This window comes from Lithobates pipiens, unplaced genomic scaffold, assembly GCF_037356315.1.
Source record: "Lithobates pipiens isolate NorthernLeopardFrog02 unplaced genomic scaffold, aLitPip1_a1.2 Scaffold_18, whole genome shotgun sequence".
In the NCBI taxonomy this organism is placed as follows: Eukaryota; Metazoa; Chordata; class Amphibia; order Anura; family Ranidae; genus Lithobates; species Lithobates pipiens.
Genome location: NW_027507758.1, coordinates 479,204,418 through 479,216,420, shown reverse-complemented (window position 1 = coordinate 479,216,420; position 12,003 = coordinate 479,204,418). Strand labels below are relative to the sequence as shown.

Sequence of the window (12,003 nt, the reverse complement as noted above, 5' to 3'; positions counted from 1 at the left end):
AAAAGGCCGAAATAGCTCAGTTGGGAGAGCGTTAGACTGAAGATCTAAAGGTCCCTGGTTCGATCCCGGGTTTCGGCAACTGTACCTGCTCCTTTTGGTGTACCGCTTTCTGACAAGAAAAGGAAGACCAAGCAGGAGTTTGAGAAAGTTGTTTAGAGCAGACTAAGGTCTGGGGCTCAGCAGAAACGCAATTGTGCAACATCCCGCAGTTTATGCTTTTCTCAGCCAATGTGCAAGGACAAGTCAAAATATCCCTTCTTCTTCATAGGACATTTGTACACCAACGCATAGTTCTGCAGAGCCTTGGGAAGAAAAGTCCAGCATGTTTCATTTTCACCTGCAATATACCAATGAAAGCCGTGGGAACAAGACCTAGCCGCATTTGAAAGAAAAATGACTTTTTTGATGTGTAGTCCTTAGAAACGGAAAGTAAAAATCAGGGGAGAAACTGAAAACTATGCTGGAAATCTAGGAAGTTGTGGAAATAGATGGCCAGCAGACAGGCATCAATCACAACATGAAAGGAGATTTTTGAACCGAGCTTGTCAAAAATAACTATTGTTTTTACTGTGGGTACAATGCTGATGTTATCAAATAAAAGTGGATGCTGTGACTATAAACCTCCTTTAAGGGCTCAATGACCCCTTCGAGTCGACGCACGGTGCCACGTGTCTCCTGGACAAACGCTTTCTAAAGTGCCGAAATAGCTCAGTTGGGAGAGCGTTAGACTGAAGATCTAAAGGTCCCTGGTTCGATCCTGGGTTTCGGCAATTGTTGTATCCTGAACAGGGATTACCCTACCTTTGATTATATGACTAACCCATGAATTAGGCCAGTGCGTTTTTGATTCTTTCGCTTCTCATGTGCCTGTTGCCCTAACAGGGTGGTTGTTTAGTTTCACCTGGAACAAAGTAAAGTATCTTGCTGCCTGTTTTCCTTTCCAGCTAAATGCATAGACATAAAAATGTCACTCGTCATTGTCATTCCTTCACACCAGCACATGGTACCCCAGAATTGTCATCAAGGTTAGGCAGAAAAGGCCGAAATAGCTCAGTTGGGAGAGCGTTAGACTGAAGATCTAAAGGTCCCTGGTTCGATCCCGGGTTTTGGCAACTGTACCTGCTCCTTTTGGTGTACCGCTTTCTGACAAGAAAAGGAAGACCAAGCAGGAGTTTGAGAAAGTTGTTTAGAGCAGACTAAGGTCTGGGGCTCAGCAGAAACGCAATTGTGCAACATCCCGCAGTTTATGCTTTTCTCAGCCAATGTGCAAGGACAAGTCAAAATATCCCTTCTTCTTCATAGGACATTTGTACACCAACGCATAGTTCTGCAGAGCCTTGGGAAGAAAAGTCCAGCATGTTTCATTTTCACCTGCAATATACCAATGAAAGCCGTGGGAACAAGACCTAGCCGCATTTGAAAGAAAAATGACTTTTTTGATGTGTAGTCCTTAGAAACGGAAAGTAAAAATCAGGGGAGAAACTGAAAACTATGCTGGAAATCTAGGAAGTTGTGGAAATAGATGGCCAGCAGACAGGCATCAATCACAACATGAAAGGAGATTTTTGAACCGAGCTTGTCAAAAATAACTATTGTTTTTACTGTGGGTACAATGCTGATGTTATCAAATAAAAGTGGATGTTGTGACTATAAACCTCCGTTAAGGGCTCAATGACCCCTTCGAGTCGACGCACGGTGCCACGTGTCTCCTGGACAAACGCTTTCTAAAGTGCCGAAATAGCTCAGTTGGGAGAGCGTTAGACTGAAGATCTAAAGGTCCCTGGTTCGATCCTGGGTTTCGGCAATTGTTGTATCCTGAACAGGGATTACCCTACCTTTGATTATATGACTTTCCCATGAATTAGGCCAGTGCGTGTTTGATTCTTTCGCTTCTCATGTGCCTGTTGCCCTAACAGGGTGGTTGCTTAGTTTCACCTGGAACAAAGTAAAGTATCTTGCTGCCTGTTTTCCTTTCCGGCTAAATGCATAGACATAAAAATGTCACTCGTCATTGTCATTCCTTCACACCAGCACATGGTACCCCAGAATTGTCATCAAGGTTAGGCAGAAAAGGCCGAAATAGCTCAGTTGGGAGAGCGTTAGACTGAAGATCTAAAGGTCCCTGGTTCGATCCCGGGTTTCGGCAACTGTACCTGCTCCTTTTGGTGTACCGCTTTCTGACAAGAAAAGGAAGACCAAGCAGGAGTTTGAGAAAGTTGTTTAGAGCAGACTAAGGTCTGGGGCTCAGCAGAAACGCAATTGTGCAACATCCCGCAGTTTATGCTTTTCTCAGCCAATGTGCAAGGACAAGTCAAAATATCCCTTCTTCTTCATAGGACATTTGTACACCAACGCATAGTTCTGCAGAGCCTTGGGAAGAAAAGTCCAGCATGTTTCATTTTCACCTGCAATATACCAATGAAAGCCGTGGGAACAAGACCTAGCCGCATTTGAAAGAAAAATGACTTTTTTGATGTGTAGTCCTTAGAAACGGAAAGTAAAAATCAGGGGAGAAACTGAAAACTATGCTGGAAATCTAGGAAGTTGTGGAAATAGATGGCCAGCAGACAGGCATCAATCACAACATGAAAGGAGATTTTTGAACCGAGCTTGTCAAAAATAACTATTGTTTTTACTGTGGGTACAATGCTGATGTTATCAAATAAAAGTGGATGCTGTGACTATAAACCTCCTTTAAGGGCTCAATGACCCCTTCGAGTCGACGCACGGTGCCACGTGTCTCCTGGACAAACGCTTTCTAAAGTGCCGAAATGGCTCAGTCGGGAGAGCGTTAGACTGAAGATCTAAAGGTCCCTGGTTCGATCCATGGTTTTGTGCAATTGTTGTATTCTGAACAGGGATAACTCTACCTTTGATTATATGACTTTACCATGAATTAGGCCAGTGCGTGTTTGATTCTTTTCGCTTCTCATGTGCCTGTTGCCCTAACAGGGTGGTTGCTTAGTTTCACCTGGAACAAAGTAAAGTATCTTGCTGCCTGTTTTCCTTTCCGGCTAAATGCATAGACATAAAAATGTCACTCGTCATTGTCATTCCTTCACACCAGCACATGGTACCCCAGAATTGTCATCAAGTTTAGGCAGAAAAGGCCGAAATAGCTCAGTTGGGAGAGCGTTAGACTGAAGATCTAAAGGTCCCTGGTTCGATCCCGGGTTTCGGCAACTGTACCTGCTCCTTTTGGTGTACCGCTTTCTGACAAGAAAAGGAAGACCAAGCAGGAGTTTGAGAAAGTTGTTTAGAGCAGACTAAGGTCTGGGGCTCAGCAGAAACGCAATTGTGCAACATCCCGCAGTTTATGCTTTTCTCAGCCAATGTGCAAGGACAAGTCAAAATATCCCTTCTTCTTCATAGGACATTTGTACACCAACGCATAGTTCTGCAGAGCCTTGGGAAGAAAAGTCCAGCATGTTTCATTTTCACCTGCAATATACCAATGAAAGCCGTGGGAACAAGACCTAGCCGCATTTGAAAGAAAAATGACTTTTTTGATGTGTAGTCCTTAGAAACGGAAAGTAAAAATCAGGGGAGAAACTGAAAACTATGCTGGAAATCTAGGAAGTTGTGGAAATAGATGGCCAGCAGACAGGCATCAATCACAACATGAAAGGAGATTGTTTAATCCGAGCTTGTCAAAAATAACTATTGTTTTTACTGTGGGTACAATGCTGATGTTATCAAATAAAAGTGGATGCTGTGACTATAGACCTCCTTTAAGGGCTCAATGACCCCTTCGAGTCGACGCACGGTGCCACGTGTCTCCTGGACAAATGCTTTCTAAAGTGCCGAAATAGCTCAGTTGGGAGAGCGTTAGACTGAAGATCTAAAGGTCCCTGGTTCGATCCTGGGTTTCGGCAATTGTTGTATCCTGAACAGGGATTACCCTACCTTTGATTATATGACTTTCCCATGAATTAGGCCAGTGCGTGTTTGATTCTTTCGCTTCTCATGTGCCTGTTGCCCTAACAGGGTGGTTGCTTAGTTTCACCTGGAACAAAGTAAAGTATCTTGCTGCCTGTTTTCCTTTCCGGCTAAATGCATAGACATAAAAATGTCACTCGTCATTGTCATTCCTTCACACCAGCACATGGTACCCCAGAATTGTCATCAAGATTAGGCAGAAAAGGCCGAAATAGCTCAGTTGGGAGAGCGTTAGACTGAAAATCTAAAGGTCCCTGGTTCGATCCCGGGTTTCGGCAACTGTACCTGCTCCTTTTGGTGTACCGCTTTCTGACAAGAAAAGGAAGACCAAGCAGGAGTTTGAGAAAGTTGTTTAGAGCAGACTAAGGTCTGGGGCTCAGCAGAAACGCAATTGTGCAACATCCCGCAGTTTATGCTTTTCTCAGCCAATGTGCAAGGACAAGTCAAAATATCCCTTCTTCTTCATAGGACATTTGTACACCAACGCATAGTTCTGCAGAGCCTTGGGAAGAAAAGTCCAGCATGTTTCATTTTCACCTGCAATATACCAATGAAAGCCGTGGGAACAAGACCTAGCCGCATTTGAAAGAAAAATGACTTTTTTGATGTGTAGTCCTTAGAAACGGAAAGTAAAAATCAGGGGAGAAACTGAAAACTATGCTGGAAATCTAGGAAGTTGTGGAAATAGATGGCCAGCAGACAGGCATCAATCACAACATGAAAGGAGATTTTTTAATCCGAGCTTGTCAAAAATAACTATTGTTTTTACTGTGGGTACAATGCTGATGTTATCAAATAAAAGTGGATGCTGTGACTATAGACCTCCTTTAAGGGCTCAATGACCCCTTCGAGTCGACGCACGGTGCCACGTGTCTCCTGGACAAACGCTTTCTAAAGTGCCGAAATAACTCAGTTGGGAGAGCGTTAGACTGAAGATCTAAAGGTCCCTGGTTCAATCCCGGGTTTCGGCAATTGTTGTATCCTGAACAGGGATTACCCTACCTTTGATTATATGACTTTCCCATGAATTAGGCCAGTGCGTGTTTGATTCTTTCGCTTCTCATGTGCCTGTTGCCCTAACAGGGTGGTTGCTTAGTTTCACCTGGAACAAAATAAAGTATCTTGCTGCCTGTTTTCCTTTCCGGCTAAATGCATAGACATAAAAATGTCACTCGTCATTGTCATTCCTTCACACCAGCACATGGTACCCCAGAATTGTCATCAAGGTTAGGCAGAAAAGGCCGAAATAGCTCAGTTGGGAGAGCGTTAGACTGAAGATCTAAAGGTCCCTGGTTCGATCCCGGGTTTCGGCAACTGTACCTGCTCCTTTTGGTGTACCGCTTTCTGACAAGAAAAGGAAGACCAAGCAGGAGTTTGAGAAAGTTGTTTAGAGCAGACTAAGGTCTGGGGCTCAGCAGAAACGCAATTGTGCAACATCCCGCAGTTTATGCTTTTCTCAGCCAATGTGCAAGGACAAGTCAAAATATCCCTTCTTCTTCATAGGACATTTGTACACCAACGCATAGTTCTGCAGAGCCTTGGGAAGAAAAGTCCAGCATGTTTCATTTTCACCTGCAATATACCAATGAAAGCCGTGGGAACAAGACCTAGCCGCATTTGAAAGAAAAATGACTTTTTTGATGTGTAGTCCTTAGAAACGGAAAGTAAAAATCAGGGGAGAAACTGAAAACTATGCTGGAAATCTAGGAAGTTGTGGAAATAGATGGCCAGCAGACAGGCATCAATCACAACATGAAAGGAGATTTTTGAACCGAGCTTGTCAAAAATAACTATTGTTTTTACTGTGGGTACAATGCTGATGTTATCAAATAAAAGTGGATGCTGTGACTATAAACCTCCTTTAAGGGCTCAATGACCCCTTCGAGTCGACGCACGGTGCCACGTGTCTCCTGGACAAACGCTTTCTAAAGTGCCGAAATAGCTCAGTTGGGAGAGCGTTAGACTGAAGATCTAAAGGTCCCTGGTTCGATCCTGGGTTTCGGCAATTGTTGTATCCTGAACAGGGATTACCCTACCTTTGATTATATGACTAACCCATGAATTAGGCCAGTGCGTTTTTGATTCTTTCGCTTCTCATGTGCCTGTTGCCCTAACAGGGTGGTTGTTTAGTTTCACCTGGAACAAAGTAAAGTATCTTGCTGCCTGTTTTCCTTTCCAGCTAAATGCATAGACATAAAAATGTCACTCGTCATTGTCATTCCTTCACACCAGCACATGGTACCCCAGAATTGTCATCAAGGTTAGGCAGAAAAGGCCGAAATAGCTCAGTTGGGAGAGCGTTAGACTGAAGATCTAAAGGTCCCTGGTTCGATCCCGGGTTTCGGCAACTGTACCTGCTCCTTTTGGTGTACCGCTTTCTGACAAGAAAAGGAAGACCAAGCAGGAGTTTGAGAAAGTTGTTTAGAGCAGACTAAGGTCTGGGGCTCAGCAGAAACGCAATTGTGCAACATCCCGCAGTTTATGCTTTTCTCAGCCAATGTGCAAGGACAAGTCAAAATATCCCTTCTTCTTCATAGGACATTTGTACACCAACGCATAGTTCTGCAGAGCCTTGGGAAGAAAAGTCCAGCATGTTTCATTTTCACCTGCAATATACCAATGAAAGCCGTGGGAACAAGACCTAGCCGCATTTGAAAGAAAAATGACTTTTTTGATGTGTAGTCCTTAGAAACGGAAAGTAAAAATCAGGGGAGAAACTGAAAACTATGCTGGAAATCTAGGAAGTTGTGGAAATAGATGGCCAGCAGACAGGCATCAATCACAACATGAAAGGAGATTTTTGAACCGAGCTTGTCAAAAATAACTATTGTTTTTACTGTGGGTACAATGCTGATGTTATCAAATAAAAGTGGATGCTGTGACTATAAACCTCCTTTAAGGGCTCAATGACCCCTTCGAGTCGACGCACGGTGCCACGTGTCTCCTGGACAAACGCTTTCTAAAGTGCCGAAATGGCTCAGTCGGGAGAGCGTTAGACTGAAGATCTAAAGGTCCCTGGTTCGATCCATGGTTTTGTGCAATTGTTGTATTCTGAACAGGGATAACTCTACCTTTGATTATATGACTTTACCATGAATTAGGCCAGTGCGTGTTTGATTCTTTTCGCTTCTCATGTGCCTGTTGCCCTAACAGGGTGGTTGCTTAGTTTCACCTGGAACAAAGTAAAGTATCTTGCTGCCTGTTTTCCTTTCCGGCTAAATGCATAGACATAAAAATGTCACTCGTCATTGTCATTCCTTCACACCAGCACATGGTACCCCAGAATTGTCATCAAGTTTAGGCAGAAAAGGCCGAAATAGCTCAGTTGGGAGAGCGTTAGACTGAAGATCTAAAGGTCCCTGGTTCGATCCCGGGTTTCGGCAACTGTACCTGCTCCTTTTGGTGTACCGCTTTCTGACAAGAAAAGGAAGACCAAGCAGGAGTTTGAGAAAGTTGTTTAGAGCAGACTAAGGTCTGGGGCTCAGCAGAAACGCAATTGTGCAACATCCCGCAGTTTATGCTTTTCTCAGCCAATGTGCAAGGACAAGTCAAAATATCCCTTCTTCTTCATAGGACATTTGTACACCAACGCATAGTTCTGCAGAGCCTTGGGAAGAAAAGTCCAGCATGTTTCATTTTCACCTGCAATATACCAATGAAAGCCGTGGGAACAAGACCTAGCCGCATTTGAAAGAAAAATGACTTTTTTGATGTGTAGTCCTTAGAAACGGAAAGTAAAAATCAGGGGAGAAACTGAAAACTATGCTGGAAATCTAGGAAGTTGTGGAAATAGATGGCCAGCAGACAGGCATCAATCACAACATGAAAGGAGATTGTTTAATCCGAGCTTGTCAAAAATAACTATTGTTTTTACTGTGGGTACAATGCTGATGTTATCAAATAAAAGTGGATGCTGTGACTATAGACCTCCTTTAAGGGCTCAATGACCCCTTCGAGTCGACGCACGGTGCCACGTGTCTCCTGGACAAATGCTTTCTAAAGTGCTGAAATAGCTCAGTTGGGAGAGCGTTAGACTGAAGATCTAAAGGTCCCTGGTTCGATCCTGGGTTTCGGCAATTGTTGTATCCTGAACAGGGATTACCCTACCTTTGATTATATGACTTTCCCATGAATTAGGCCAGTGCGTGTTTGATTCTTTCGCTTCTCATGTGCCTGTTGCCCTAACAGGGTGGTTGCTTAGTTTCACCTGGAACAAAGTAAAGTATCTTGCTGCCTGTTTTCCTTTCCGGCTAAATGCATAGACATAAAAATGTCACTCGTCATTGTCATTCCTTCACACCAGCACATGGTACCCCAGAATTGTCATCAAGATTAGGCAGAAAAGGCCGAAATAGCTCAGTTGGGAGAGCGTTAGACTGAAAATCTAAAGGTCCCTGGTTCGATCCCGGGTTTCGGCAACTGTACCTGCTCCTTTTGGTGTACCGCTTTCTGACAAGAAAAGGAAGACCAAGCAGGAGTTTGAGAAAGTTGTTTAGAGCAGACTAAGGTCTGGGGCTCAGCAGAAACGCAATTGTGCAACATCCCGCAGTTTATGCTTTTCTCAGCCAATGTGCAAGGACAAGTCAAAATATCCCTTCTTCTTCATAGGACATTTGTACACCAACGCATAGTTCTGCAGAGCCTTGGGAAGAAAAGTCCAGCATGTTTCATTTTCACCTGCAATATACCAATGAAAGCCGTGGGAACAAGACCTAGCCGCATTTGAAAGAAAAATGACTTTTTTGATGTGTAGTCCTTAGAAACGGAAAGTAAAAATCAGGGGAGAAACTGAAAACTATGCTGGAAATCTAGGAAGTTGTGGAAATAGATGGCCAGCAGACAGGCATCAATCACAACATGAAAGGAGATTTTTTAATCCGAGCTTGTCAAAAATAACTATTGTTTTTACTGTGGGTACAATGCTGATGTTATCAAATAAAAGTGGATGCTGTGACTATAGACCTCCTTTAAGGGCTCAATGACCCCTTCGAGTCGACGCACGGTGCCACGTGTCTCCTGGACAAACGCTTTCTAAAGTGCCGAAATAGCTCAGTTGGGAGAGCGTTAGACTGAAGATCTAAAGGTCCCTGGTTCGATCCCGGGTTTCGGCAATTGTTGTATCCTGAACAGGGATTACCCTACCTTTGATTATATGACTTTCCCATGAATTAGGCCAGTGCGTGTTTGATTCTTTCGCTTCTCATGTGCCTGTTGCCCTAACAGGGTGGTTGCTTAGTTTCACCTGGAACAAAATAAAGTATCTTGCTGCCTGTTTTCCTTTCCGGCTAAATGCATAGACATAAAAATGTCACTCGTCATTGTCATTCCTTCACACCAGCACATGGTACCCCAGAATTGTCATCAAGGTTAGGCCGAAATAGCTCAGTTGGGAGAGCGTTAGACTGAAGATCTAAAGGTCCCTGGTTCGATCCCGGGTTTCGGCAACTGTACCTGCTCCTTTTGGTGTACCGCTTTCTGACAAGAAAAGGAAGACCAAGCAGGAGTTTGAGAAAGTTGTTTAGAGCAGACTAAGGTCTGGGGCTCAGCAGAAACGCAATTGTGCAACATCCCGCAGTTTATGCTTTTCTCAGCCAATGTGCAAGGACAAGTCAAAATATCCCTTCTTCTTCATAGGACATTTGTACACCAACGCATAGTTCTGCAGAGCCTTGGGAAGAAAAGTCCAGCATGTTTCATTTTCACCTGCAATATACCAATGAAAGCCGTGGGAACAAGACCTAGCCGCATTTGAAAGAAAAATGACTTTTTTGATGTGTAGTCCTTAGAAACGGAAAGTAAAAATCAGGGGAGAAACTGAAAACTATGCTGGAAATCTAGGAAGTTGTGGAAATAGATGGCCAGCAGACAGGCATCAATCACAACATGAAAGGAGATTTATGAACCGAGCTTGTCAAAAATAACGATTGTTTTTACTGTGGGTACAATGCTGATGTTATCAAATAAAAGTGGATGCTGTGACTATAAACCTCCTTTAAGGGCTCAATGACCCCTTCGAGTCGACGCACGGTGCCACGTGTCTCCTGGACAAACGCTTTCCAAAGTGCCGAAATAGCTCAGTTGGGAGAGCGTTAGACTGAAGATCTCAAGGTCCCTGGTTCGATCCCGGGTTTCGGCAATTGTTGTATCCTGAACAGGGATAACTCTACCTTTGATTATATGACTTTCCCATGAATTAGGCCAGTGCGTGTTTGATTCTTTCGCTTCTCATGTGCCTGTTGCCCTAACAGGGTGGTTGTTTAGTTTCACCTGGAACAAAGTAAAGTATCTTGCTGCCTGTTTTCCTTTCCGGCTAAATGCATAGACATAAAAATGTCACTCGTCATTGTCATTCCTTCACACCAGCACATGGTACCCCAGAATTGTCATCAAGGTTAGGCAGAAAAGGCCGAAATAGCTCAGTTGGGAGAGCGTTAGACTGAAGATCTAAAGGTCCCTGGTTCGATCCCGGGTTTCGGCAACTGTACCTGCTCCTTTTGGTGTACCGCTTTCTGACAAGAAAAGGAAGACCAAGCAGGAGTTTGAGAAAGTTGTTTAGAGCAGACTAAGGTCTGGGGTTCAGCAGAAACGCAATTGTGCAACATCCCGCAGTTTATGCTTTTCTCAGCCAATGTGCAAGGACAAGTCAAAATATCCCTTCTTCTTCATAGGACATTTGTACACCAACGCATAGTTCTGCAGAGCCTTGGGAAGAAAAGTCCAGCATGTTTCATTTTCACCTGCAATATACCAATGAAAGCCGTGGGAACAAGACCTAGCCGCATTTGAAAGAAAAATGACTTTTTTGATGTGTAGTCCTTAGAAACGGAAAGTAAAAATCAGGGGAGAAACTGAAAACTATGCTGGAAATCTAGGAAGTTGTGGAAATAGATGGCCAGCAGACAGGCATCAATCACAACATGAAAGGAGATTTTTGAACCGAGCTTGTCAAAAATAACGATTGTTTTTACTGTGGGTACAATGCTGATGTTATCAAATAAAAGTGGATGTTGTGACTATAAACCTCCGTTAAGGGCTCAATGACCCCTTCGAGTCGACGCACGGTGCCACGTGGCTCCTGGACAAACGCTTTCTAAAGTGCCGAAATAGCTCAGTTGGGAGAGCGTTAGACTGAAGATCTAAAGGTCCCTGGTTCGATCCCGGGTTTCGGCAATTGTTGTATCCTGAACAGGGATAACTCTACCTTTGATTATATGACTTTCCCATGAATTAGGCCAGTGCGTGTTTGATTCTTTCGCTTCTCATGTGCCTGTTGCCCTAACAGGGTGGTTGCTTAGTTTCACCTGGAACAAAGTAAAGTATCTTGCTGCCTGTTTTCCTTTCCGGCTAAATGCATAGACATAAAAATGTCACTCGACATTGTCATTCCTTCACACCAGCACATGGTACCCCAGAATTGTCATCAAGATTAGGCAGAAAAGGCCGAAATAGCTCAGTTGGGAGAGCGTTAGACTGAAGATCTAAAGGTCCCTGGTTCGATCCTGGGTTTCGGCAACTGTACCTGCTCCTTTTGGTGTACCGCTTTCTGACAAGAAAAGGAAGACCAAGCAGGAGTTTGAGAAAGTTGTTTAGAGCAGACTAAGGTCTGGGGCTCAGCAGAAACGCAATTGTGCAACATCCCGCAGTTTATGCTTTTCTCAGCCAATGTGCAAGGACAAGTCAAAATATCCCTTCTTCTTCATAGGACATTTGTACACCAACGCATAGTTCTGCAGAGCCTTGGGAAGAAAAGTCCAGCATGTTTCATTTTCACCTGCAATATACCAATGAAAGCCGTGGGAACAAGACCTAGCCGCATTTGAAAGAAAAATGACTTTTTTGATGTGTAGTCCTTAGAAACGGAAAGTAAAAATCAGGGGAGAAACTGAAAACTATGCTGGAAATCTAGGAAGTTGTGGAAATAGATGGCCAGCAGACAGGCATCAATCACAACATGAAAGGAGATTTTTGAACCGAGCTTGTCAAAAATAACTATTGTTTTTACTGTGGGTACAATGCTGATGTTATCAAATAAAAGTGGATGTTGTGACTATAAACCTCCGTTAA

General features: G+C 43.7%; 2 non-coding genes across 2 annotated transcripts; both read left to right on the top strand.

Annotated features, from left to right (window-relative positions):
• Positions 1-4,144: 4,144 nt before the first annotated feature.
• TRNAF-GAA (transfer RNA phenylalanine (anticodon GAA)) lies at positions 4,145-4,217 on the top strand. The gene has a single exon. It is a non-coding gene; the product is annotated as a tRNA-Phe (tRNA).
• A 4,067-nt stretch (positions 4,218-8,284) lies between these two features.
• On the top strand, positions 8,285-8,357 carry TRNAF-GAA (transfer RNA phenylalanine (anticodon GAA)). The gene has a single exon. It is a non-coding gene; the product is annotated as a tRNA-Phe (tRNA).
• Positions 8,358-12,003: the final 3,646 nt, after the last annotated feature.